Raw genomic sequence first — 25,299 nt, 5'->3', positions numbered from 1 at the left:
ATTAAAGGAAGTTAACATGAAAGGAGGCAGAAAGAAAATGCTGTCAGACGGAAAGCCAAGCCGAATGTACAAAAAAAGAGTGAAAAGGACCCGAAGCGGCAACTGTGTAGACCAGTGTAAACAGTTCTTTTAGAAAAACAAACGAAAGCTCTTTCAGAGCGATTGCTCCCAGTGATATTTGTGGCATCCCGGCAGGTCTTAAGTGTTATTTAAAAACTTGATTAAATATATTTAAATTATGGATGTCATATATACTCCGTTTATCTGGATACAAATAAAAACTTAATAAACTCTTCAATCTAGTCCCTGAAAGAAATAATGTTTGATATTTAACCTTCCATACATTTTATATGTAAAAACAAACATGTATAAACACGTATGGAATATAAATTCTTATTTTACATGACAGAGTTAACATTATTCTAACTGAATTTAAAAACACTCATTAAAAGAAAAATTTGCCTTAACTTTCAATCTCCTCAAAAGACAATTGATCATGTAAAACAAAATATCCACAGGATACTCTGAGGCTTGTTATGTATTGAAAGGTAAAATAATCTATGACAACAATAGCACACGGGATAGGAGGAGGAAATGAAAATATATTCTCATAAGATACAGCCTATGTGAAGGGGTACAGCATTTGAAGGTAGACTGTGATAACTTAGACAGGTATCTTTTAAATCCTGGAGTGGCTCCTAAAAATTAGAACAAAGAGATGTAGTTTAGCAGATATCGGTGGAGAGAATGGACTAAAAAAACCACAATTAACTGTAAAGAAGGAAGGGAAAAAGGAGCAAAGGACAGATGAGACAAATAAAAAACAGATGGAAAGATGATAGCCTGACATCCAATGACACTGATAATTATATTAAATGTCACTATAATACATTTAAATACTTCAATAAAAGGCAGAGATTGCGACCCTGAGATAAAAAAGCAAACCTTGGAGTTCCCTCATGGCTCATTGGGTTAAGGATCTGCCATTTTTACTTCTGTGGCTCAGGTTACAGCTGTGGTGCAGGTTCAATCCCTGACCTGAGAACTTCTGAATACTATAGGCGTGCCCACCCCCAAAAAAAGGCAAGGCTCAATTATATGTTGCTTATAGGAAACCCATTTAATATCATATAATAGCACTTATATCTGGAATCTAAAAATGGCACAAATAAACCTTTCTACAGAAAAGAAACTCATGGACTTTGGAGAATAGACTTGTGGTTGCCAAGGGGGAGGGGGAGAGAGTGGGATGGACTAGGAATCTGGGGTTAATAGATGCAAACTATTGCATTTGGAATGGATAAGCAATGAGATGCTGCTGTATAGCACTGGGAACTATATCTAGTCACTTGTGATGGAGCAGGATCATGTGAGAAAAAGAATGTTTACATGTATGTGTGACTGGGTCACCTTGCTGTATAGTAGAAAATTGACAGAACACCATAAACCAACTATAATAGAAAAAAAAAAAATCATTATATAAAAAAGAAACCCATTTAAAATATACAAAAGTCTACTGTATGTCCACATACTAGCAAAGAACAGTTGATAATTGAAATTTTAAAATGTCCTATTATAAATACATTATATAAGCAAAAGGCAGAAGTGTAGGGGAATATTGAAAAGGCATAGGAAACAATCTGACAGAGCTCCCAGTGGCCAAAGTTGTAACAATTTGGGAGTTCCCATCATGGCTCAGCAGCTTGAGAACCTGACATGGTGTCTGCAAGGATGCGGTTCAACCCCTGGCCTCACTCACTGGGTTAAGGATCTGGTGTTGTCACAAGTTGTGGCATAGGTCACAGATGCAGCTCGGATCCCATGTTGCTGTGGCTGTGCCTTAGGCCAGCAGCTACAGCTCGGATTCAACCCCTAGCCTGGGAATTTCCATATGCTGCAGGTGAGGCCCTAAAAAAAAAAACACAACAAAACGGTAACAATTTGAGCAACAGAACAATGACAGTATTGGATTAGAACCCAAAGAATAAAGTGTCTTTTAGTCCGCACAAATATAAGTTAATAATGTCGTAAATACATAGATGGGAGAAAAGGAACAGTGTATCCTTACAAAAGAAACCCAATTAACCCATGGAAAAAAAGAATGAGGGGAAATAAAAAAAATCTCCATTAGAATTCCATAGAAATCATGGAGGCACGATACACCAATCGATGCTAAAATTAGTGGGTAAAAGTTTAAGAAGAAGCAGGACCTTTGCATTGTCTCAAAATATCCCTCTACCCTAAAGTTACTAATTGCAAAAAGAAAATCATGGCTCTGCAGCTGGGGAATCTGACAGACATCATCTTTACCACGTGATGAAAGTTCACGGCTCCAGTGATGAGACTCGGTAGCATCAGGGGCTCCCAGGTTTGGCTCGCCTTCCTCCTGCAGTCTCCTTGATGATGCAGAACCTCAGATAACTGTGAGGAAGCACCAGACAGACACAAATTGAGGAACGCTCTAGAAAACATCTAACCATTACGCTGCAAGAATGTCAAGTCATGAAAGACAGACATACTGAACAACTGCACAGATTGGGAACCAAGAAGGGTCCGAATGGACCCTGGAAGTGAAAAGATCGTTTGCGGAAAAGCTAACGCCCAAATGAAATTCGTGCTTCAGTTGATAGTATTTTACCGATGTTAATTTTGTAGTTTTCATGGTTGTACCGTAATTTGGGTGTTATCATGGGAGAAGGTGAGTGAAGGGTATTTGGTAACACCCTGGTCTTTCAGTAACTCTTCTGCTAGTCTAAGAATCTGAAAAGAATATAGGTATTTATATATTATATGCTATATATAAAACCGAATCACTTAGCTGTACACCTGATATTCATACAACATTGTAAATCACATATACATCAATAAAAAAAGTTGTGTTGGAGGAAGAAGCTTCAAAAACAGTACTATTTACAATAACATAAAATAAATGAATGCCTGGGGATAAATTTGACAAAATCATTAACAGACTTTTACCCCCCACACCATAAAACACCGATGAAAGGAAAGATGGAGTCAAGAAATAAAGAGATACAGCATGCTCATGGGCCCAAAGACACAATTTGCCCTCAATAACCTATAGATTCAAGGGGAACCCCAGTACATTTACGCTGGACTTTTTGTAGAAACCGACAGGGTGAGTCTAAAATTTATAGAGAAATTCAAGGACCGAGAATAGCCAAAGCCATTTTGAAAAAGAACAAAGGTGGGAGGATTTATACCACTGAATTTTAAGACCTACTATGTATTTTTTTTTTTCTTATTTTTAATTTTTTTTTTTTTTTGGTCTTTTTAGGGCCGCACCCTGGCTAGGGGTCAAATCGGAGCTGTAGCCACCGGCCTCCACCACAGCCACAGCAATGCCAGATCCAAGCCGGATCTGTGACCTACACCCCAGCTCCCGGCCACACCAGATCTTTAACCCACTGAGCAAGGCCAGGGATTGAACCTGCGTCCTCGGGGATGTTGGTCAGATTTGTTTCCATTGAGCCATGATAGGAGCTCCTTAAGTCCTGTTATAAAGCAATAGTGTGGTACGGGTGTAAGAATAACCCCCCAGGTCAATGGAGCAGGATGAAGAACCAGGAATAGATGCATGCCTCTATGACCAGTTGATTTTTGAAAACCGGGCCCAGATAAATCACTGGGAGAATGAACACATGCTAATGGAACAGCTGGATATCCACGTGTAAAAATCCAAACCTCAATCCCGACCTCACCTCATACGCAAATATTAGCTTGAAGGGGGTCACAGACCCAAACACAAATGCCCCAAGTGTAAAACTTCTAGAAAACAGCGAGAAAATACTTTTGACCTTGGGGCAGGCAAAGGGTTCTTAAGAAGACCCCAAGCCACCACCCAACGGGAAGGTGAAACGTGATGCAGCTGAAAGTCCTGCAACCACCTGTTAAGACGACGAAGAGAGAAGCCAGCCCGGGAGCAGAGCCTTGCCGTCCACACTCTGCTAAGGGACTTGAGCAGAATATTACAAAACATTCTCCCCATTCAATAGCAAGAGCCCAAACAACGCGATTAAATATTGGACAAGAGCTTGGAGCAGAGGCGTCGCAGAAGACACGCAGAGACACCCCTTAACCGTTCCCTCTGCCTGAGATGTCACCCAGTCCTCTGCCTCACCCCCTCCCCGCTTTATGTCAAGCCCTTCTCAACGAGGCCTTCCCTGACATTTCATGAACCACCACCCTCCGCCCCGACGTCTCCCCGCCACACACACTTCACATCCCTCCCTTTTGTTCTTTTTCCCGGAGCACACTGTAAAATTTACTTCGTTACTGTGCTTATTGTTCATTATCTGTCTCCCCTGTGAAAACGAGCAAGAATTCTGTGTCTTCTTTCACTGACGGGTCCCAAGTGTCTGCATGCCTGCCTGACACCTAGTAGGTGTTCGAAAAAACATTTCCTTTCTACACGAGCGAATGAATACGTGGCTGCTTTTGTGCTTTTGTTTTGTTCTTAGTGTGTTGCGGTTTTGATGGGTCAGGCGTGAATGCATGTTCATTTATCCTGCTGCAGACTCACTGCGCATTTTGAATCGAAAGACTGCCATCTATTATCAATTCTGGAAAATTCTAAGCCATTATACCTTCAAGCAGTTCACCCTTCAGCCCCGTTTTTTCCATTGCATTCTTCTAGAACATCAATTAGATGACATAATACTATTAATTCAATCCTCATGTCTCTTCAAGTCTTTCTTTTATTCTGACCTCTTTTTTCTCTGTATGTCACGAGGTAATTTCTTTCATTCTATCTTTGAAGTCACAAATTCTGTTTTCAGGCAGGTCTCAGCTGCTGTTTCACCAACTATTAAGGCCTTAATACCATTAGCAAGTTTTCCACAGGTCTGTTTGGTTCTTTTTCAAATTTGGTCCTTTTGGATAGTACTTTGCTAATTTTCCACAATTCCAATTCTCAGTTTCATTTCTTTAAACATTAAAAAAAAAAGGTTTATCTAAATTCCTTAATTAGAGCTGCATTTGTTTGATGCACTTGAGCTTCTAGTTTGGGATTTCGATTGCCTGTTTGGTGGGTCTATATTGTGGGGATACTGTGAGGCTGGTTTGGGAGGATTTGAGTTTGCTTTGGCAGTTGAACCTTATTGGAAATGTCTTTAAGTCAAGTTCACAGTTTTGGGGTTTCCTGGACCTCAAAGGTAGTGTAATTTTGACCCCCAAGGTCTTGTGAAGTAAGGACTGTGGCTATGAGTTCTCAGAGGAGACTGGTTTTCTCCACCTAGATCCCAGGTAGAGACGGGCCAGTTTGCTTGTTATCTCCTTTGCCTGCTGTATCAGTCAGGACAGCATAAGTTCTGCTTCACTAACAAATAATCCCTCTCATTGGCTAAATGCAGCAAAGGCTTATTTCCTGCTCTTGCAAAGGTGGCAGGGAGTCTGAGCAACTCTTCAGGCAACTGTCCCCCATGAATGAGCCAGGTTGCCTCAATCCCGACACTGCTTGATGCCTGCTTGATGCCTGGTCTGGAGCATCTGGGGCTGGTTGTTAATTGCTTTAGTTTTTCTTTCGTGCCTCTTCTTCTCAGCTCCTATTGGCCAGAACCAGTCGTAAGGCCAGCCTGAGAGGAAGGGGGCAGGGAACGTGTTTCTCTGTGTCTGGTGAAAGAGGGCGGGTTCGAGATGGCCCTGGACGTCTCTGCTGCTCCAGAAGGAGGATTTTCCCTGGCTGCTCATCCCTGCAGCAGGAGCCCTCGGAGACTGGTCCCAGTGTCCCATCTTGCATGTGCCCTGGGCCCTCTCTCCTGCCCCCGACCACCTCTGAGACCCGCACTGCAAGGGCACTGGATCTACCCAGTGACCTGGAGTCACTCCAGCATCAGCACCGGCGAACGTATCCCCACTTTCGGCTCTCTGTCAGGTCTGGCCCTGGGTGACACTTTGACTTTCTCACAGGCTGATTTGCACGTTGCCAGTGCCCTGCCTTGTATTTTGCGTAGCATTCCCAGGCATTTCGTTCTAGGGGGTCCGTGTCATTATTGGTATTTTCCACACTTTACAGGGGAGGAAACAGGATGGGACGCTTCGGTGACCTGCCCAAGGACACACATGAGGGATGTCCCGGAGCCTCGCTTCTCAGCCAGGCCTGTGTGACCTGGCTTCCTTGGGGGAGAGCAGGAGTGTGTCTGGCAGAGACGGGTGCCGGCTTCCCAGAGGAGGTGACCTCCGGCTGGGTCTGGAAGGATACCAGGTTGGGGTGCAAGGGTGTGGCAGTGACCCAGCCCAGGCAAAAGCCTGAGGGCGTGACGAGGTAGGCACCCATGTTAGCCGCTCCGTAAATATTTGCTGAATAAATGAATAAAGAAATAGCCAACGAGAGGAACAAGGGGCTGAATAACTGCTGTTGGTAACGCGTGAGTCAGTTTCTTGCAATGGCTCGTGTTTGACCCGGAGTTTTTCTACCTGCTCTTGCCTCATTTCCCAAGCTAAACAAACTGGGAAGAACTTGTGGGAATGCCAGGGACTGAGCCTCCCTCCCAGTCTTAGCAATTTGCAGTTACCTAAAATTACAAGCCTGTCTGATCTCATTAACGAAATAAGACTCAGGGAGGACCCAAGGTGGAAGTTCAGCCCCGACCTTCACCGGCCCCGGTGGAATCTCTGGCCCTTCCAGGCCTGTCCAGCTTGCTCCTGCAGGCGCTCCACCAGCCCGCCGGGCGGAAGGGAAAGCAAACAGAAAGCCGGGCCCAGTTCAGCCTGGACCTCAGTCAAACCCCTGTTCCTTCATAAACATGCCCCCTTGTATTTATTACAATGCGGGAACTCGAGCCCGGCCCTGGGGGAAGGGCTAGGTCCTGAAAGGCCCATCAAGGCAGATACCCATGGGAAACCAGCAGAGCGGGCCTCAGGGGAGGCGCGAGGGGCCCACAGGGCCTTCGGGGGACCCTTTACCATCAGGATCCAGCGGACGCTCTCTTGGAAACATTCAGAGACGGAAGTACCGTGGTCTGCCGAGGTGCTGATGATGCTTTGCAAAGGCGGCATTTGATTATCTCCTCCCGGGAGCCAGGCTCACATTAGGGCTTTCACACCCATTAGCTCAGGCGTCCTTGGAGAAGCCTGCCAGCAGATACCATCAGCCCCCGTTTTCAGATCAGGGATCGAAGATGTGCTGGTTAAGGATCTCGCCCTCAGTCCCTTAGCGGATAAGTGTGGCGGGGGGAACCCTCGTCTCCATTAGCTGCAAGCGAGTCTGTCTCAACATGATTTTTTAAGGGGCCAGTGAACATCTGCTCAATTCTGCTTACAGCAGAGAACAAATGCTCAAGTATTTGGAGGCTACAAAATTTTTTTTATTTTCAAAATTCTGATTTTATGTGATAGTTGATTTACAACGTTGTGTTAGTTCCAGGTGTACAGCAAAGCGAATCAGTTATACACATACACATATCCCTTCTTTTTCAGATGCTTTTCCCGTATAGGTTATTGCAGAATATTGAGTACAGGTCCCTGTGCTACACAGCAGGTCTTTGTGGGTTATCTATATAGGGCGGTGTGTATATGTTTTTTTTTTCCCTCTGTTTCTTTTTTTAATTTTATTTTTTAGTAGACTTGACTTATAGGGCTGTGCCCATTTCCGCTGTCCAGCAAAGGGACCCAGTCATACAAATATATACATTCGTTTTCCATCACGGATGATCCCAAGAGACTGGATATATTTCCTTATGCTTTAAGTAGGACCTCATTGCTTATGCAGTCTACATGTAATAGTTTGCATCTATCAACCCCAAGGCTTAGAAAAATTTAAAAAAATATATACATATTATTATGGTGGGAGGGGCCCATGACAGTCACAGCACAGCTCCGAGGGATTCCCAGTGGAAACCCAGGCTGGCGGGAGGTCCAGGGAAGCAGGTGAGGGAAGGCTTCACTTGCAGGACTGAGCCTGGTTCCTGTGCCTCTGACCATGAACCCCCTTCTGTGAAATGCTATATCAATCTTTACCCCCTAAAGTGCTAGCAAATAATGGATCCCCTTTCTCAGCCCACCCACACCGCCTACCGCTGCTGCTCCCACCCTGGAAGTGGGCTGTCGGGGGCTTATTACTGAGTGGTTCCTGGGACTCCCACCTCTTGTTTGCCCGCTCGCATTTGTTTCTGTCTTTTTATTTTTATTTTATTTTACTTAACGTATTTTTAGGGCCGCACCCACAGCAAATGGAAGGTCCCAGGCTAGGGGTGGAATTGGAGCTGCAGCTGCCAGCCTACACCAGAGCCACAGCAACTCGGGATCCGAGCCACATCTGGGACCTACCCCACAGCTCACGGCAACGCCGGACCCTTCACCCACGGAGCAAGGCCAGGGATCGAACCCACGTCCTCACGGATCCTCGTGAGGTTCATTTCCGCTGTGCCACCACAGGAACTCCCACAGCGTTTTTTGATACCTGCTCTGGGCCAAGGCTGGGACCCGTGAGGAGAGTGAGAAGACCTTTGGCTCTGGCAGCTCGGGGTCCAGGCGGGCGGATGAGACCAAGCCCTTGCATCTTGGTGACAAGCTTGCAGGACGGCGTGGGCTGGGCAAAAGTGAGCCGGCCTTGCCTGGGGGAGCTCGGCAAGGTGTGCTGCGGAACTGCTTTGAGAAAGGGGGCTTCTGATTGAGAAGCCAGCTTGAACACTAACATCTGGGGCTGTATTTTGATGGGATAATTGCTTTATATTTATAAAGAGTCTTAATTATCTCCAGCAAATGCATTTAGACTGCTTGGTAATCGAATTAAGGAAAATGCCTTTTCAAACATTGTAAGCGGCGGCAATAATAAAAAAGAAGAAGGAATCATTTTAAAGGACTTCCCTGTGTGACCCAGACAAACCGGTTGTTACTGAAAGCCGACTCATTTCGTTAAGGTCCCGGTTGGCCCTCACATAACGGGGTTACAATTGCGGGAGAGAAAGGAAATTTCCTTTCCTTGGGGAGCCCATGCTGATCCCTATGTAGAGTTGGTCCCCCTTTGCCAGTCCTGGACATACTTTCGCCTTTGTGCTTATCACCCCGCATGGAGAGAATTCTGGGTCTCCCCGCACCCCTATCTACTCCCCGCATGTGCGTGTGTCTGGAGAGCCTAGACCGCATCTTAACCACTTCGGTATCACAAAAAGCAGGTATGATGCTTCCCGAACAGAGTTACTACCCCTTCATCCGTGGCCATGAATTTCTTGAGAAGTCACTCTCTCAATGTTTTATCTATGGACGGCCACATCTTTGGACGGCCACGGCCACGGGGTTGCAAGATCCATGTGACCAGAATGTTGGCGAGGATGCCCTGGCCGGGAGGACCCGCAGTGCCCAGGAGGCTTGTGCCTTGGTGGCCGGAATCTGAGCCGGACAGTCAGCCTCCGGTGTCGGGGACAGGCGGGGAGCCAAGAGCAGCCCAGAGAGATAGGCCCTGGACTTTGAAGAAAAATCAATATTCGTCCCGGAGTTGACTGTATCATAAACATGTCCCGATCTGCACGGCCACTTCCAGGCTCCTGCCCGCCCAGGTGAGGGCTCTGCAGAGTGGCCCCGCCCCACGTTGGCATCGCCGGGAGGAGGCCGTCGGGGATGCAGAGGAACCCCTGCATCTGCTCCGGCTTCTGTGCTTGTAGGACCCACTTGAATTACCCACAGTGGCGGCACAGAGCAGGCTGGCTCCTTGTCTTTCCAGAGGTGCATGAATTCAACAAATAGTTACCCAGCTGCTGCGTCCAGATGCTGAGCCGGGCTCTGCTGATATGGAGTCGGGGGGAGTAGCGGGGGAGGGGGAAGCCAGACTGGTGGCCACTTAAGGCACAGAGTCTACAGTCCAGTGTGGCGACGGACGCCAAACGGGAAAGGAAACAGGGTCGCTGCAGACTGATCAGTGTCATCCACGGAGCAACAAAGAAGGGGTGTGATGGAGGTGTGGGCGCGGCTGGGACGGACTCTGGACACCTGGTGCTGGGCCGGGGCCAGCAGAGGTCCAGCCTGTCCTCACGGGCCCCTCTCACGGTGGACGCTCTCTCCTCCTCCCTGGGCTCTCCGCCTCCTCCCTCTCCGAGTCACCTTCTCTCGCCTGCTCCAAAGTGCCCCTGGGGCACGTGATACGTGGTGTGCCCGTGACATCAGGGCACCCTGCTGCCAACTGCTGTGCTCTTTCACTCGTTCATTTTGTTTCTTTCTCTCTCCGTTTCTTCTCTTTTCCTTTTCCTTTTTCTTTTTGTGGCTGCCCTGTAGCACATGGAGTCCCGGGCCAGGCATCGGATCCGAGTGGTGGTTTTGGCCTAAGCTGCAGCCATGGCCGCACGGGATCCCCAGCCCACTGTGGTGGCTGAGGATCGAACATGCGTCCCATTGCTCCCAAGACATCGCAGACCCATTGTGCCACAGCGGGCACGCCTACTCTTTCATTTCTTACTCCAGATGCCCAGAGACCCTGATGGCCCAGGCTCTGCCTCGGCTGTCCCAGGTGGGTACCACCTTGGTGCCATCAGCCTGGCTGGTGCTGAGTGGATGACCTGGGACATGGGTGCCCAGCAGCAGGGCCCGTGGCATGACGGGTACACTCACGGGCATGCCACGCTGGAGAGAGACTCGAGGCCTGGGGTCGACTCCTGCTCTGGCCCTTATCGGGGTACATGCTTGAGAAAATCTGAACATCTCTAAGCCCCAGCTTTGTCACTGCAGCCGATACCTACAGGCACTGAAGGTGAGGGGTGGCCAGCACCTGGCAGAGTGGGGCGCGGGGGAGGGGGGACATGTGTGCTCATGATCTCCCGAGGGAAACCATCACCCCTGGTGAACTTCCGCACCCCCGCTCCGGGCACCCCCCACGGCAGGGAACACGAGGGGTTTGGTAACTTACACAACGATGGGCAGACCGGAGGTGGCGGCGTCAAAGGGCCAATCTGGCCAGGTGCTCACTGTCCATTTTTATGGAATTCCACATCCTTTCCGCATCCTGGGATTACAAAACAGCCACTGAGAAATCACGCACCCCATTAACACTGAGACTTTTTTGTATTTACAATTCAGCTTACATTTTTACCAAGAGAGGTTTTCAAAATGTAGCATGTGTTAGTCACCGCGTGAATTGCGAAACCAAGGAAATATCGCCCAAGTGCTGGCCTTGACCATGTAATCTGGCAGAGGCTGGGGAGGAATAAAAGCAACGCTTCTCAGCATCGCCGCCTCAAAGGGTAGGAGGGATTGGAAGCCTCTGTGAGGCCACAGGTAGCTGGTTCCTGCGCTGGTCTCCTGTCCTCCGCCCTCCAGGCCCGGCCAAGTTCTGGCTGTCTTCGGCAGCCAGAACTTGGTTGGGGATGGTGGGGAGAGAGGGAGACTCAGGAGTCGGGGCAGGGGGATAGTTTGAGTTCTAGGTAAGCTGCTCCCTGGCCAGGTGGCCTTGGGCACTTTCCAGACCCCGTTGTGCACAGAGAGGTTAGGAGAGATCACCGCCGCTGTGGTGACAAGAAGGCCCACTGCTGTCCCGCTGCCTCCCAGGTGATTTCAAACCCAGGGCGCCAGGGCCCCCAGATCCTCAGGCAGCCTCCAGGGCTGCTCCGCGGCTGGAGCCGAGTTTGGGAGGATGGAGGGAGGTGGCGCCCGGGCGTCCCCTGCAGCTGTACAGCTCGCTTGGTTTTCTAAACACAACAAGCCCGCACTCCCACTGAGCTACAAGCCCGCAGGTGGCTTGATGAACATGTGGTTTCTGGATGCGACATGAAAGTTAGCATTTGCACACTCTTTGTCTGGGTTCCCTGGGTTTGTTTTTCTTGCTCTTAAGGTCCTGAAATATTCCCAATTGTGTTTACGCTGAGGCAGGATCCGAGAAGGAGAGTGCTGCCGTAGCAGGATCTGCTGGGCCCGGCTTCCACTGTCCTTCCCAAAAGCCTGGGCAGGATCCAGAGCCGCTGAGCTCAGAGCCCACTGCCCAGCCCTCACCCCCACGGGCATCGCCGGCTGCGTCACTGCTCCACCCGCAGCCCCTCCGCCCACCACAATGTCAGTTTGCGGGGGGTGGGGTGGGGGCTGCGCGGGAGAGGGATTCGTGACCCTCGCTGCAGCCGGGGCAGGGAGACGGGATTAATTCCTTCTGCCTGGCGACGACACCACTGAGGCCTGGGAGTGACTTACCTGCCCAAGGTCACGTGGGCAGTTCAAGCTAAAGCCGGGCTTGGAAACCATCCCGTGTCTATCCTGAGATCCCTGTTCTGCGCCCTCCTCCGAGGGGGTGTCCCGCTTTCTCACCACGGTCCTGCAGCTCCCTTTGGTGTGGGTGCGATGCCCCCTCGCCGCCTGCCCACCCCGGGCAGGGCTTTTGCCCTGTGCGCATCTCTCTTGCCTACAGAGACTGTGGACCCCAGGAGGCCAGGAGCCACGGGCTGGCTGCCCTGGGCCTGGCCCGGGGTGGCCACGTAGCTGACTCTCATCTTGTTGAATGATGACTTGTTATTATTATTCCCCGAGGCTGGCTTCCACGTGTCCGGCCACAGGAGGCTCGAGCGCCCCCGCCCCCCGCCCCCAGGTCCTTGGCTGGCCAGCATTTCAAATGATATTGTTTCATATTAAATTATTTTAAATTCCATGGACCCGGGTTTCACAATCAAATAATTCGATCTTGTTTACAAATGGAATTTTTACTTTTTGACAGTTTCTAGCTTTGCTGGACTGGAGGGGCAGGCACGCATGTCCTCTCATGCCCTCCTGTCCACCTCCTTTCCTGGGACACCCTGGAGCTGGGGGACGGTCCTGGGGGCTGGCGAGCACCTGGCATGGGGGTAGGGGAGGCGGCCCTCCCACTGTGGCCTTGGGACCATGGAGCTGAGGGCTTTCTTGCTCCCCTGTCCCTGCCTCTTCCACCTTCCAGTTCCTGCCATGGGTGAATCCACAAATCATGGCATTAGAAGGGACCTCTGATACCTGTCACTCCAACCCCTTTCACAGACCGGGAAACTGAGGTGCAAGGGTCCCCGTCCCTGTGGCCAGCCCGGGACCCAGTGCCAGGTCTGCGGGTCCCCTCCTCCAAGGGGAATCTCATCTCTCTCCATCCCTGACCTATGAGATGCACATCCTGCTTTGAGCTGTCGAGATACAGACGTGGGAAGAAGTGACCTCTGACCTCTAGAAGCTCATAATAGGGGTGCCGGGACGGGGGCATGGACAGGAGACAGAAGGTGGCCCTGGGCCGCAGGAGGGAGCAGGGGCTACCGGAGGCCAGGCAGGGCGGAGACTGCAAGTCTTGCCGCCACAGACGAGGGCTGAGCTTGGTGGCATTCAGCAGATAATCCCGCTCATGCTGAGGACACGGTGACCAGCCTGCCAGCATTTCAGTGTCTCCCGATGTCGCCTTGCCCCCTTGGAGGCAGCCTCCTCCCGCCGTGCCCCCGTCACTGGAAACAGGTTTGCAGTCTCTCCTCTAGAACTTTCTCTAAACAAGTACTGGTCCAAGGGTAGAGGTGCTGCCTGTTTTGTGGCCACACGCGTGGGTGACCTTGGGTTGGCCCCGGCAGTGGCCCTGCTGGGCTTGGCTCCGAGTAGCATCTGGCTGTTTCCACAAGTCGCCGGCTCTCTGAGTTCGGAGCTGAACTGGGGGACACCCTCCCCTAGCGCTGTCTCTGTGGCTGTTCCCGAAGGGCTGCAGGGTAGGGTCCCAGCCGGCCCCCCCGGGGACACAGGGTTCCTCAGGAAAGGCCTAGGGAAAGTTGGTTGAGAGGGTCCCGGCTGACTGCCAGGCCCAAAGGCAGGCACCTCCTCCTGAGTCTCGGGAGACAGAGCAGGGCAAGTCCAATAGGCACTGTCCTTCCTCCAGCCCATCCTGCCAGGGTCCCTGAGGGCACCCACAGCCCTGGAGCCCACCCTCATCTCACGTGATCTTCGCCCACCCTGCGCTGCCTCGCGGGTCTGGTACCTGGGGCGAGACTGCAAACTACCAGCCGTGGGGACGCCGGGGGCACATGGGGGTGGGCGGGGTTGGGATGCTCAGCCCGGTGGTGGAAATGTACACCCAGCCAAGGTGAGAGTGCACGCGCAGTTTGGGCCAGAATGGACGTGTCTCGGCACTAACTTCCCGGCGTCCTGGTGTTGGTAGGGGCACGGGATGGGCTACAGGCCCCTCAAGGTGCCCGAGAGAGAGGGAGGTGCCTCTGTCTGCATGTGCTGGGTGGATGGATCTCTAAAACAAGCCAGGTGAAAAAAGCGAGCTGGCGAAGGGGGACCCATTTTTGAGTTGAAAACAATAAAGACACAGACGGAGGTGTACACTGGCAGCAGGCAGGTGGACCCCGGTTACTGAGCAACCAGCTTCCTGCACGTTGTTAACTCGCTGCGTCCTTAGGAGGCCCCAGAAGGTGGGTGACATCCTACCGCTTTGCAGATAAAGAAACTGAGGCCCAGGCAAGTGGGGAGGGAGGGGGGACGTGAGCTGAGCCCCCAACCGTTCTGCCGCTGATGAGGGTGACGCGCGATCTGCTGGGAGAGGGTGTGTGGGCCGCGGGGGTGTGGGGGTTAGATTTCACTCTTCCTTGGTTGCCTTTGTGTCTCTGCGCTTCCTTCCCAGCTGAGCGTGTGACGTTGAGAAAATGCCAAGGGTATATACTGAGCAGAGGAAACAAGCCTTGAATTCCTTTATTGTGTTTTTCTATACTAAAGACCAAAAACAGGTCATTTAAAAAACTCACCGCCCCCCCAAAAGAGAGAATAGAGTCTCTAGGAAGAGAACGGAAGGAAAAACCAGGACTCCAGGCAGTGCCCCCCAACCCCCGTCTTGGGGGGGTGGGGGGCTTGGCGTTGGCTTATGGAAATCAGCTGTTTGCCCCGATTTCCCAAAAGTGGGACGTAGGAGAATCCTAACAATTTCCAGTGCAAAGCGGGCCAAGGGGGGCCGGAGGAAGGGGCTCCCTTGCTCTGGGAGTCACCCGGTGTCCATGCGGGGACCAGGCCAGGCCCCCGGGGCTGCCCTGCCACTCTGAACTAAAGCTGGCAAAGATGAGACCAATTATGTCTGCACCCCAGTTGCTTGATAACCAAGATCAAACATGCCGGGAGCTACATTTAGTCCAGGATAGAATTCAAAGACCACCTGGCTGCCTCGCTCGGCTCGTCCCGTCTCTGAATGCAGCATGCACTTGAGCTCGAGGCCGCTGCTCTGCGGCTCTCACGGCTGTCGAGAGGTGACGTTGCCATTGGTGACCACAGGTATCCCGGCAGCCTGCCGCAGAAAGGCTACTCCAGGCTCCAACGAAGGCCAGGTTTCCAGGGGCGACGGCAGAGCCTTAGTGCGGCAGGCACCCAGCTCTGCCCCCGACTCGCTCTGCCATCTCACCCGAAGCTCCCCCTCCCCCAGGCCTCAGTTTTCCCATCTGCAGGACGGCCGGAGTGGCTGAGATGACCTCAGGCTTTTAAGACGGTGGCAGATGAAGGATGGACCTCCATCATGGTCAAGTCAGAGGGGACCTCTGGATGCTGGTCCTGTCTCCATGGAGACCAGCTCGCCCTCTTTCAGGCCAGTCTCTGGATGGGCACGTCAGGAAACTGGGCTCCAGCCACAGGCCTCCTGCTGATGGGGGATCTTTACTTTTAGAGACTTGGAAAGTCGGGAACGGAGGTGCCTCACAGTACGAAGGCGTCACTTGATGGGCAGGACGGCAGGCTGAAGGGGGGCTGTGAAGGCAGCAAAGCCCTGCCGGCAGCCCTGAGGCCTGGCTCGAGGCCCGTGCACCTCTACCCAGGCAGGGCCCTCACCCCCAGAGGCTGGGCAGCAATCCTGCCCTGTCCCCAGCAGCTGCATGTCTGTCTACTTCGTCTTTACGGGGGTCCCTGAACCCCAGTCCTTATGTCTCTGAGCCTGGCCTCCTAACCACCGCCTGATAAGGAGGGCTTGGGTGCAGGGGCCGAGGGGCCTTCGTGGCCGGCGAGCGAGCCAGGAGATACACGTGGCCCAGCCCACCCGCAGGGGGATGGAGGGGCGGGCCTGGGGGCCCAGGGTGCGGGACACAGACCTGGTCTTGGCCTCTGTGCAGAGCTCTGGGGCACGTCGCTTCTTGATCAAATTTGGGACCCGGTCTGGCTTTTCCGCCCTGGGGCACGGCCATGACTCTCGCCGAGATGTCCCACCAGAGTGCGGACAGGGCTTTGTGTGCAGACTCGGTTTCCAGCCCCAACACACTTTCCGTGAAACCCTTTCTGTCCTGCGGGTGGCCGGGCTGTGGCCCCCAAATGGGGCTGGCAGGGGGTTCGGGCTTGGCCAGCCAGCCCAGAGATGCTGCTCCAACGGACTCAAAGGAGGATTTCCTGGTTCTTCTCATCCAGAAGTTCCAGGTTCAGCTGGACCCAGTGGCTTAAAGGACATCCCCACGTCTGTGTGTCTGAGCTCAGCCCTTCCCCAGGTCGGCTTCCCTGTGCAGCAGGTGCCCCCACAAGGGGCAGGGTGGCTGTCATGTCTTCAGGTCATTCACCGGTCAACAATCTCGGGTCCCACTCAGCTCCTGACTTTATTCTGCTGTGGTCCAGCGCCGCCCTAGTGTCCACTCCTGAGTGGTCATCCACAGCGTCCAGAGGGTTGGGACAAGGGGCTGGACCAGGACCAGGTCACATGTCCAGGTGGAAATCTGTTGATTCAGCTCCATCCAAACTCTCAGAACCACAGCAGCAAAGGTCAACCCTGGGATCCTGGGCCAGCAGAACTAGAGGTGACTACCACACGCAGGAAAACGAGGGCGTTGGAGGGAGAGCCAGGAAAGGCCACACATGGCAAGGACAGGACGCCAGGCTGGCAGCCGCCCTCCCCTGCGGCTCATCTGGGCTCCTCCCCACCCTCCTGCCCACGGCTTCCTCTGCAGGGCCTCCGCGTCCCCGTGGATGCTGGCAGGTTCCTACACCCATCGCTACCCATGACCTGATACAACAGAAGCCACAGGAACGCCCCTGGCCCGGCTGGTCAGGAAATTCCCAGCGGCGTCGGGGGCAACCCCCAGTCTGGAAGCAAATTTTGTCTTCACAGACCACAGCCACCCAAGGAGTCCAAGAGCCTTCTCTCTTTAGAGAACTTGGGACGGGGGTGGGGGTTGTACTGGGTTGAGCCACTTCCCTTCAAATTCACAGCCACCCAGAACCTCAGAGGTGACCTCACTTGGAAATGAGGGCTTTGCAAATGCAACTAGCTTAAGATGAGTCACACTGGCGTAGGGGTGGGCCCCATACCCAAGGACGAGTGTCCTTACAATTAGTAGAGGAGGGACACAGAGACACAGGGAAAGGATGGCTGGTGACAACAGAGGGAGAGATTGGAGCGACTCAGCCACAATCCTAGGATGCCAGGGGGCCCCCAGAAGCTGGAGGGGCCAGAAAGGATGCTCCTCTGGGCGTCTGCAGGGAGTGTGGTCCCGCTTTACCTCTTAGGTGTAAACCCCTGACCTTCAGAACTGACAGGGTGTCTTTTATTTTTTCAGGGATAGTTGATTTCCAATATTCTATTAGTTTCAGGTGTACAGCAAAGTGACTTTTTTTTTCCAGATTATTTTCCTGGATAGGTTATTACAAGATACTGAATATAGTTCTCCGTGCCATACAGTAAACCTGCGTTGCTCACATGTTTTCTGTGTAGTACTGTGTGAATCCCATACCCCTAATTTATTCCCCCTTTCCCCTTTGGTAAGCTTGTTTTCTTGTCTGTGAGTCTGTTTCTGTCTTGTATATAGATTCATTTGTATTAAGGTTCCACATATAAGCAATATCACATAACAGTTGTCTTTATCCATCTGACTTACTTACTATCTAGGTCCATCTATGCCTCTGCATACGGCAATATTATATTCTCTTTTATGGCTGAGTAATAGTCCATCATCTGTATCCCCCATATCTTCTTCTTCTTTTTTGGGGGGGTCTTTTTAGGGCTGCACCCATAGCATATGGAAGTTCCCAGGCTATGGGTAGAATCGGAGCTGTAGCTGCTGGCCTATAGACAGCAGCCACAGCAATACCAGATCTGAGCTGTGTCTGTGACCTATACTGCAGCTAGAAGCAATGCCAGATCTTTAACCCACTGAGCAGGGCCAGGGATTGAACCTGCGTCCTCATGGATACACGTCGGGTTCGTTACTGCTGAGCCATGATAGGAACTCCTCCCACCCAATGCCTTCTTAAGCCAGTCATCTGCTGATGGGCAGCTTGCAATAGCTGCATCATCCAAGAGCAACCCCAAAGCGAAAAAAAGCTGTCAGATCAACAAAACCAAGGAAAAGGGGGTATCAGGTCAGAAGGACAGTCACGAAAGCCACCTAGATGGGGCTGGCTGCACAGCAGGACCATGGCTGGGTGGTTCCCTGGGAGGCCCCTGAGAGACCTTGAGCTCCAGGGGCGAGGAGTCAGAATATTCAGAGCTGCAGGGGCCAGAAGCCCCCAGCGTTTCTTTCTGTTTCTTTTCCTGTCGCTTGTCACTTCCCGCACCTCTAGTGCTGGGCCAGGTCCTGGATGGGTCCCCTTTGCAAGTACAGGTGCAAGAACTTTCCTGCAGAGCCTCAGGGGCAACTTCCTCTTCAGCATCACCGTCCCTGGCCACCTGACCCAGACAGGGCCCATCCCTGGGGCATCCTCTGTACCTCCCGTCCATCTTCCACCAGAGACTCGGCTCCGTGGGCAGGGCCTGGCATCTAGAGTGGGCGGGTCCTACAACGGTGTCCACCCGGGTCTGGAGGGCACAGAGCTTCCCTGCACAGTGCCCTCCCATCTCAAGGCCACTGCAGACTCCCAGGGACCGAAAATCAGATTCTGCAAGAAGGCCCTGGTCCTGCTCCTGAGCAGGCCACTCAGAAGCAGTCAAAGAAGATGAACTCAGTCCTCCCAGGGCCTGGAGCCAAGGAATAGCTCTCCCCCCGCTGCCCGCTGCCCCCTGCACCCCGGGAAGACAGGAGCTCAGCATCCCTTCCCCAGAGGGAAGACACTGGCCTTGGACCTGGGGGGCTGCTCATCAGGCAGAGTGTCACGGTCTTCCAAGGCCAGGAGAGCCGGCCTGGCCCCAGCTCTGGTGCTGTGTGACCCACGCACCTGTGATTGCCCTCTCTGGTCGCACCCACGTCCACCGAGCTGTCGTCAGGGCTGGCACCGAAGCCCCAGCAAACAGTCAATTGTCCAGGGCTGCTGGCATGTGCAGTTGAGCCCCCAGGCCTTGGCGTTCCACGGGGGCAGAATAACATAAGCCAGGCTCTGGGGGTGCTGTGCTGGCCCCCACAGATCCATGGCCCATAAATCTGCAGTGGGAACTGAGGAGCTGGCTGGAAGGGAAGCCTAGAGCTGAGCTGGCTGTGGGGGAAGGAGCTTCCTGGGGGGCCAGTCTGGGGGCAGGCGGCAGGGCAGAGGTGTGGCCAGGAGGCCCAGGTACTGAAGGGGAACAGGTGCTCGGTTGCTCTAAGCCAAGCCCTTATTCAAGCATGATCTCATTTGATTCGGATCATGGCTGGGGGCGGGGGGGGGTTGCGGTCACCCCCATTTTACGAGGAAGCTTGGTGAAGGGAGGTGGCTTTCCCAGTGCCATGGCGCTGGGAAGCGATAGCCAGGAGCCCAGTGGGATGGTCTGACTGCAAGGCCCGAATCAGGGAAAGCTGCAGGAGCAGGTGGGGACTGTGAGGCCCCCCAGGGTCGAGTCTTGAGCCCCTCCACCCCGCCCCCCTCGGCTCTGAAAACCATGCTCTGCAAACTCCAAGCTGCTACCCACGGGGGGCCTAGAATCCCCTGAGCAGGTGGCAGCCGTTGCTGGGCAGAAAAGAAATAATAAGATAACAAATGTCGGACTTCAGGATGCACAGCGAGAGAAGAGTCTTTTGTGGCAAAGTTTCATTGATACGTGGACAAATAGCTCATTGCTGATTTTATATGAGGCCGTTAGTGTGTGCACTGCCATGGGGCGGGCCGTGTATTTCTCACCATGGCCCCGGTCAGCAAGCTTTGAAAGCCGCAGCTTTCAGCCTTTCTCTGTTCGGCAGGGGCCTCCGGGCCTTTGTTCTCGGAACAAGAACGCCAGTGCTGGGCACAGGACAGGAGCCAGGACGTGCTGGAGGGTTCCCGTAAGGGGCCCCTGCCGGCAGCTGGCTCGGCAAGGTGGCCGCTCCACCGTGTGGGGTCCGAACACTTGGGGTGTGGATGCTGGACTGTAGCACGGGGGGCAGGGCCCTGGGGAGTCCCAGGGCCCGGGCTTTGGGCAAGGCTACTCTCTCCTTGGGACCCACAGAGAGTTCACCTGTGGGCCAGGGGTGCCCCCAAGTCCCCAAACCTGAACCCCAGCCGAACTTGGGGAATAGGCTGAGTGCGGGCACTCCTGCCCTGGGGCCCATGTGGGCGACAGAGCGGGGTGTCTTGGGGAGGAAAGGGTGATGGCAGGGCAGGGGCCAAGAAACACCAGGCTGGGCTGGGAAGCCTTTGGGGGGTGAGGGCGAGCTCTTTTCCCACCAGCTGCGGGCACCTGCCAGGGAGGCTATGGGGTGATCAGGTTGAATTTCCAATCAGGAGACTGACCCTGGCTGGAATGTGGGGAGGCCTGCGGACTCGACTTTCTGCAAATGGTGCTGTTCCACCCAGAGAAGGGCCAGGCTTGTGTCAAGAGACCCGGATGTGGCCAAACCCTCAGGGCCAGCGCTTCCAGGTGGAGCCCTCTCCCTGCCGTTGGGCATTTCCAGACACCTTCGCTCCTTTGGTTTAGTCTCGCCATCTAGTTTTAAGGTCTCCAAGGCCAGCTGTCTAGTTTTCTCAAGATTCTCGAACGTTCTGATGTTCAGCCCACAGGAGCCGGCTGTTTTGATCCTTGGCGGGGGGCTGGGGCCGACCTCTGTGAGGGAGGCTGGGGAGACTCTTCAAGGCCTCCTTGCAGCCGTGAAGGGTTCCTTCTCTTCCTGGGACCAGGCCTACCGTGTGGGCCACTCCAGGCACCTCACAACCTCCAGTCGTAATGAAAAGCACAAAGCAAACTGACTTTCCCACGTGAGGCCACGTTCTCCTCCTGCCCCAGCTGGTTTTCCCGTTTCCTACGCTGGCTGGCTCAGGTGCCACAGAAGGGACTTTTGTTTTCCCAGAAAAACAGAACAAAACTAAAACAGACACATGCACACACACACACTCACAAAAATCCCAAATACTCACAAACGCATAAATGCGCCCGTGTCCCTAATCAGGATGCACTGTCGCCTGGCTGCGCAGGATGTGAACAAAGACATAGCACGGTGGCTTTGCTCTCCAGACTGGACCGCTCCCTACCGATTCCTCGGATCCCAAGTTTTGGTCCACACTTTGGTTCCTTTTTTTTTTTTTTTGGTGAAAATGACCTGGGGACCCCCAACAAGGCTGCGTGGGCCACTGGGGAGTTTTTAAAGCAGAGAAAACCCCATAAAATGGAGAAGGCACCTCCAGATGGGACCAAAGCACGGGCTTGGGGGCAGCAGGCTGCGAGGTGCCCAGGATGCGAGGTGCCCAGCCTGCCGGGCCGGGTGTGGGTCCTGTCTGGACACCCATCACACTCCCCTCCCCGCCCCCGGCCCTCCTTTCCTCACGCCCCCACACACATGAGGGGTCCCAGCCGGGTGCATGGATGTAAATAAACACCAGACGTGGGCATCCCAGCTGCCCCCCCCAGTGCAGGGGCAGCGTCTCCCCTTGTCTCCCCTCACACTAGCGGAAACTACCTGTCCCCAACTCTTCTGAGTTTCCAAGAGCCCACAAAAACATATTTCCCCTCTCAAAGATCATTCCTAAAAAGCAACATTTTGATTTTTTAATTTTGATTTTCTGAAACAGAAAATTATTTACCAGGAACACACAGATTGGTTTCCTTATTCTGTGCCACTCGCTGACGGAAACAACATCACCGGTAAAGCCATTTCAGAGCAAATGGAAGATTAGTTGAAAAATTGATTTTTTTTTTTTTTTTAACAGCCTTGAGGTCACTGACGTAAGGGCAGCTGTAGTTCAAATAAACCCAAGGTCGCTCAGTTTGTTATTAGTTAAATACTGCTGTTTTGTACAAAACAAAAACATATCCTTTCAGTTAAAAAAAAAAAATGGGTGATTTTGCCTGTGTGGCTTTTATCTGAAGTGGAGAATGATTCTAATTTTATCCGTGTTCAATAAGCAGATCAAAAAAAAAAAATCAGGAGGCTAGAGCTGTTTACTTCTCCTTACAGTTGTCTGAGTACCTGATGGGAGGAAAATCACCTTGGATCTAGCATTTTCTGAGGATTCTGAAACAGCCAAGTCCCTCAGACCCATCTGGAACGAAATTAATTACATCTACGTGTTAGTTTAATATGAAATTCTTTTATTTTCTCTGTATTTCCCTTCAGGCTCTTATGGAAGAAAAGAAAAAAAAAATAGAATTTGAGGGAGAAAGGCTTTGGTTCCTCCCCACCCATTTTGTCTCCAGGCTTTTCTTGGGTTTGGCTTTTGTTTTCTTTTTTACTTTTTTTGGTAGAAAAATATACAAAAATGTGTATTTTAAATATCAAATAATTACAGCTTTTGAACGTAACACAATTTTAGATCCACCATACATTCTGACAAAAATATTATGAAAAAATACCGCCCGCTTTCACGCCACTTAAATGAAAATGTCATTCTTTTCATTTCCTATCTTCTGATCTGTTCAATCTGACATTTGCTAGATGTGAAAAAGTTCTGCAGACTATTTCAGAGAATATTTGAAAAGAAGTAAACACCCGATCTGTCACATGTCCGCGGAAGCACGCTTGCTTAGTCAACACTGGCTTGAAAAACCGGGTTGTGTTGAAAATGGCAAGTGGCGCGCACGGCACGGCCCCGCGGCGGCCCCGGCGCCGATCCGGGTCTCGGAGGCAGCGCGACAGGGCGCCGACGACCTTGCCCTCGCCCCGGAGGCCGGCTCGGCCCGCCGCCCCTGGGCGCACTCCCGGGTCCCAGGGCCTGGGCACCGCGCGGCCTGCGGCTCTGCGAGTTTCCGCCCTTTCCGCCGCGAACCGAGGCGGGACTGAGACCCGCAGGGCCGAGGGAGGTGCGCGGCCTGCGGCGCGGGTCGGGCCGCGCGTCCCACCTGCTCTGCCCAGCCCCGTGCGCCCCGGAACCGCCACTGCTGCGGAAGCGCACGGCCAGGGCCACCTGATGGGACATCCTGAGCTCATTCCTCCGCCTGGCTTCCACTGGGCTCTTATCTGCCTCCCCATCCTCACTGGTTCCGGCTCTGCCCCTTCAGAAGCACCCGGACGCAGCTGGGCGGTGCTCTTGGCCCTCGGGGACCACGGAGCAGTTTCTCTCCCTGAGCGCACGGGCCGACCCGCAGGGAGACAGGGCCACAGGCGGGGCGCGAACAAGGAATGAATGAGGCCGGGGCTCGGAGCTCGCATCCGCTACCTCAGGCACTGGCCCGGCCCTTCCCGCGCGGGGCGCCGCGGGGCGCCACGGGGCTGTCCCAGGGTGCACGGCCTCCGCCAGGTCGGGCAGGCTAGGGGAGGGGGCCCCAGGCCCTTTGGGCTCAGGGCATGAGCCCGCGAGCGCCATCGGGCCGCACACGCAGACGGCAGACGCTCGCTCTCAGGCTCCGCGACCCCGGTGGCACTCCGGGGACGCCCAGCACTCCGGGGAGGCCCAGCACTCCGGGGAGGGCGAGACCACCCATGCCGCAGCCGACGTGGGAACCTGGCCGTTTGGCCGAGGCCCGGGGGCGCTGAGGGTCGAGGGCCCTGCCCGGGCCACCCCTCCCCACCCCCGTGACACCATTCCGAGTCCCCGCCCTCAGTGGGGAGACCCCAAGCCCACTGCTCCAAGCCCACCAGACCCCCGACGCCCAGCAACCCCAAGCCTGCCTCTGCGGCTGGGCCCCGCGGGCGCCGGGCACCGGAGGGGGAGGGCCCCGAGGGCCTAGGGCGCTGGTCCAAAGGCCAGAAAATGGAAACTGTGCGAAAAGAATCCCCAAATCCGGCCGGGCCCGAAGCCCACCGGCTTACATAAAGCCCCAGGAGCCTGCCCGCCCGCCCGCGGCCTCCCCTCCCGGGGGCAAACAATCGACGGGCCCACGGCCAGGCCGTCCTGGGGCTGGCACCACCACCGACCCCCTGACCAAGGGCCTGGCGTGACCCCGGGGAGGGGCAGGGGTCTCGGCCTCTTCCCACCGTCTGCCCCGAGAAACATTTAACTGGCCTTTAATCACATTAGCAGCCGGCCCCAATTAAGGCCGCGGGAGGGGGAGGCAGGAGGAAACCGCCGGCCGTGTCACCCGAGGATAAAGATCCTTTCATGCCCCGGGCCTGGCCTGGGGCAACGCGGCGGGCCGCCATCCCCAGCCTTTGATTGCCGGCGCCTGGGCCTCGCCGACGCCGCCATCTCTTTGCCCCCTCCAACCCCCACCCCAAGTGCCGCTGCCCTCGGGTGACCGGGTGGGCGCGCAGGGCAGCGACCCGGGCTCCGGCCCGAGCCCACGCCCCCACGTCGGCGAGGCCGGGGCCCCCTGCGGCCCGCGCCTGCGCACAGCACAGCCAGCGAGCGCTCGAGGGGGCGGCGCGGGGTTCGCGGAGGGGCCCCAAGGACGCGCCGCCGGCTTCGCCACGCCGAGCGCCCGGCCCGGACCCTGGTAAGGCCGCTGCCCACGGCGTGGTTCGGAGGGAGGGTGACCCCCGCCGAGGGCGGCCCGGGCAGGTCACCTGTGCTCCATCGGGCCTCCCAGGCCCAAGCCCAGGCCGGGCGCCGCGGTGGCGGGTCTCCCCGGGGTCCCCGGCTCGGGCCTCCCGTCGGCTCGCCGGCCCAGCGCGGCGCAGGGCCGGCGGGGGGCGCGCTGTCGAGGGACGAGGGTTCCCCCACACCCCCCGCGCGCTGCTTACCTTGCTCGGGCGCCCGGACCGCGCTCCCCTGGCCCCGCGCGCGCGCGCGGGCGCCCCGAGGGTCGGAGCGGGGCGCGCTCTGGACGGGCCGGGGTCGTGCGAGGACAGCGGCCGCCCGCGCCGCCGGCATGCTGATGTCGCCGCCGGCCGCGACTCCCGGGGGCCCGCCCGCGACCCCCGCCCCACGGCGGCAGCTGCAGCCCGGAGCCGCGTGACCCCGGCCCCGACCTCCCCGCGCTCGGCGGTTTGTCTCACACAAAAGAGAACACTCATATTTTTCTTTCCCCGGCACCGATTTAACACCCGCCCCCATGTCCCCTCCCCCGAATTACCCCCCACCTCACACACGCCGCTGAGAACCGCTTTCCCGCAGCTCACCCACTTTGTCCTGCCTTCCTCGCTATTGAATTGCGTCGTCATAGTCGAGGATGTCAGTGTGGCTTAGAAAGTTTCATAGAAAGTCAGAAAGCAATTAGAGAGGCCCTTT

At 54.4% G+C, this 25,299-nt stretch overlaps 1 long non-coding RNA gene across 1 annotated transcript in view; it reads right to left on the bottom strand.

Annotated features, from left to right (window-relative positions):
* The window catches only part of LOC106508637, a 32,305-nt gene extending 7,386 nt beyond the window's left edge, over nt 1-24,919 (bottom strand). The window contains exons 1-3 of the long non-coding RNA XR_002341071.1: nt 24,813-24,919; nt 10,853-10,948; nt 2,311-2,421 (exon numbers count right to left, since the gene is read on the bottom strand). This is a non-coding gene — a long non-coding RNA (uncharacterized LOC106508637). The remainder of the gene's footprint in view (nt 1-2,310; nt 2,422-10,852; nt 10,949-24,812) is intronic.
* Between the last annotated feature and the right edge of the window lie 380 nt (nt 24,920-25,299).

The sequence above is a fragment of the Sus scrofa genome, unplaced genomic scaffold (assembly GCF_000003025.6).
Source record: "Sus scrofa isolate TJ Tabasco breed Duroc unplaced genomic scaffold, Sscrofa11.1 Contig1914, whole genome shotgun sequence".
Lineage (NCBI taxonomy): Eukaryota > Metazoa > Chordata > Mammalia > Artiodactyla > Suidae > Sus > Sus scrofa.
This window is presented reverse-complemented; position numbering and strand designations above follow the sequence as displayed.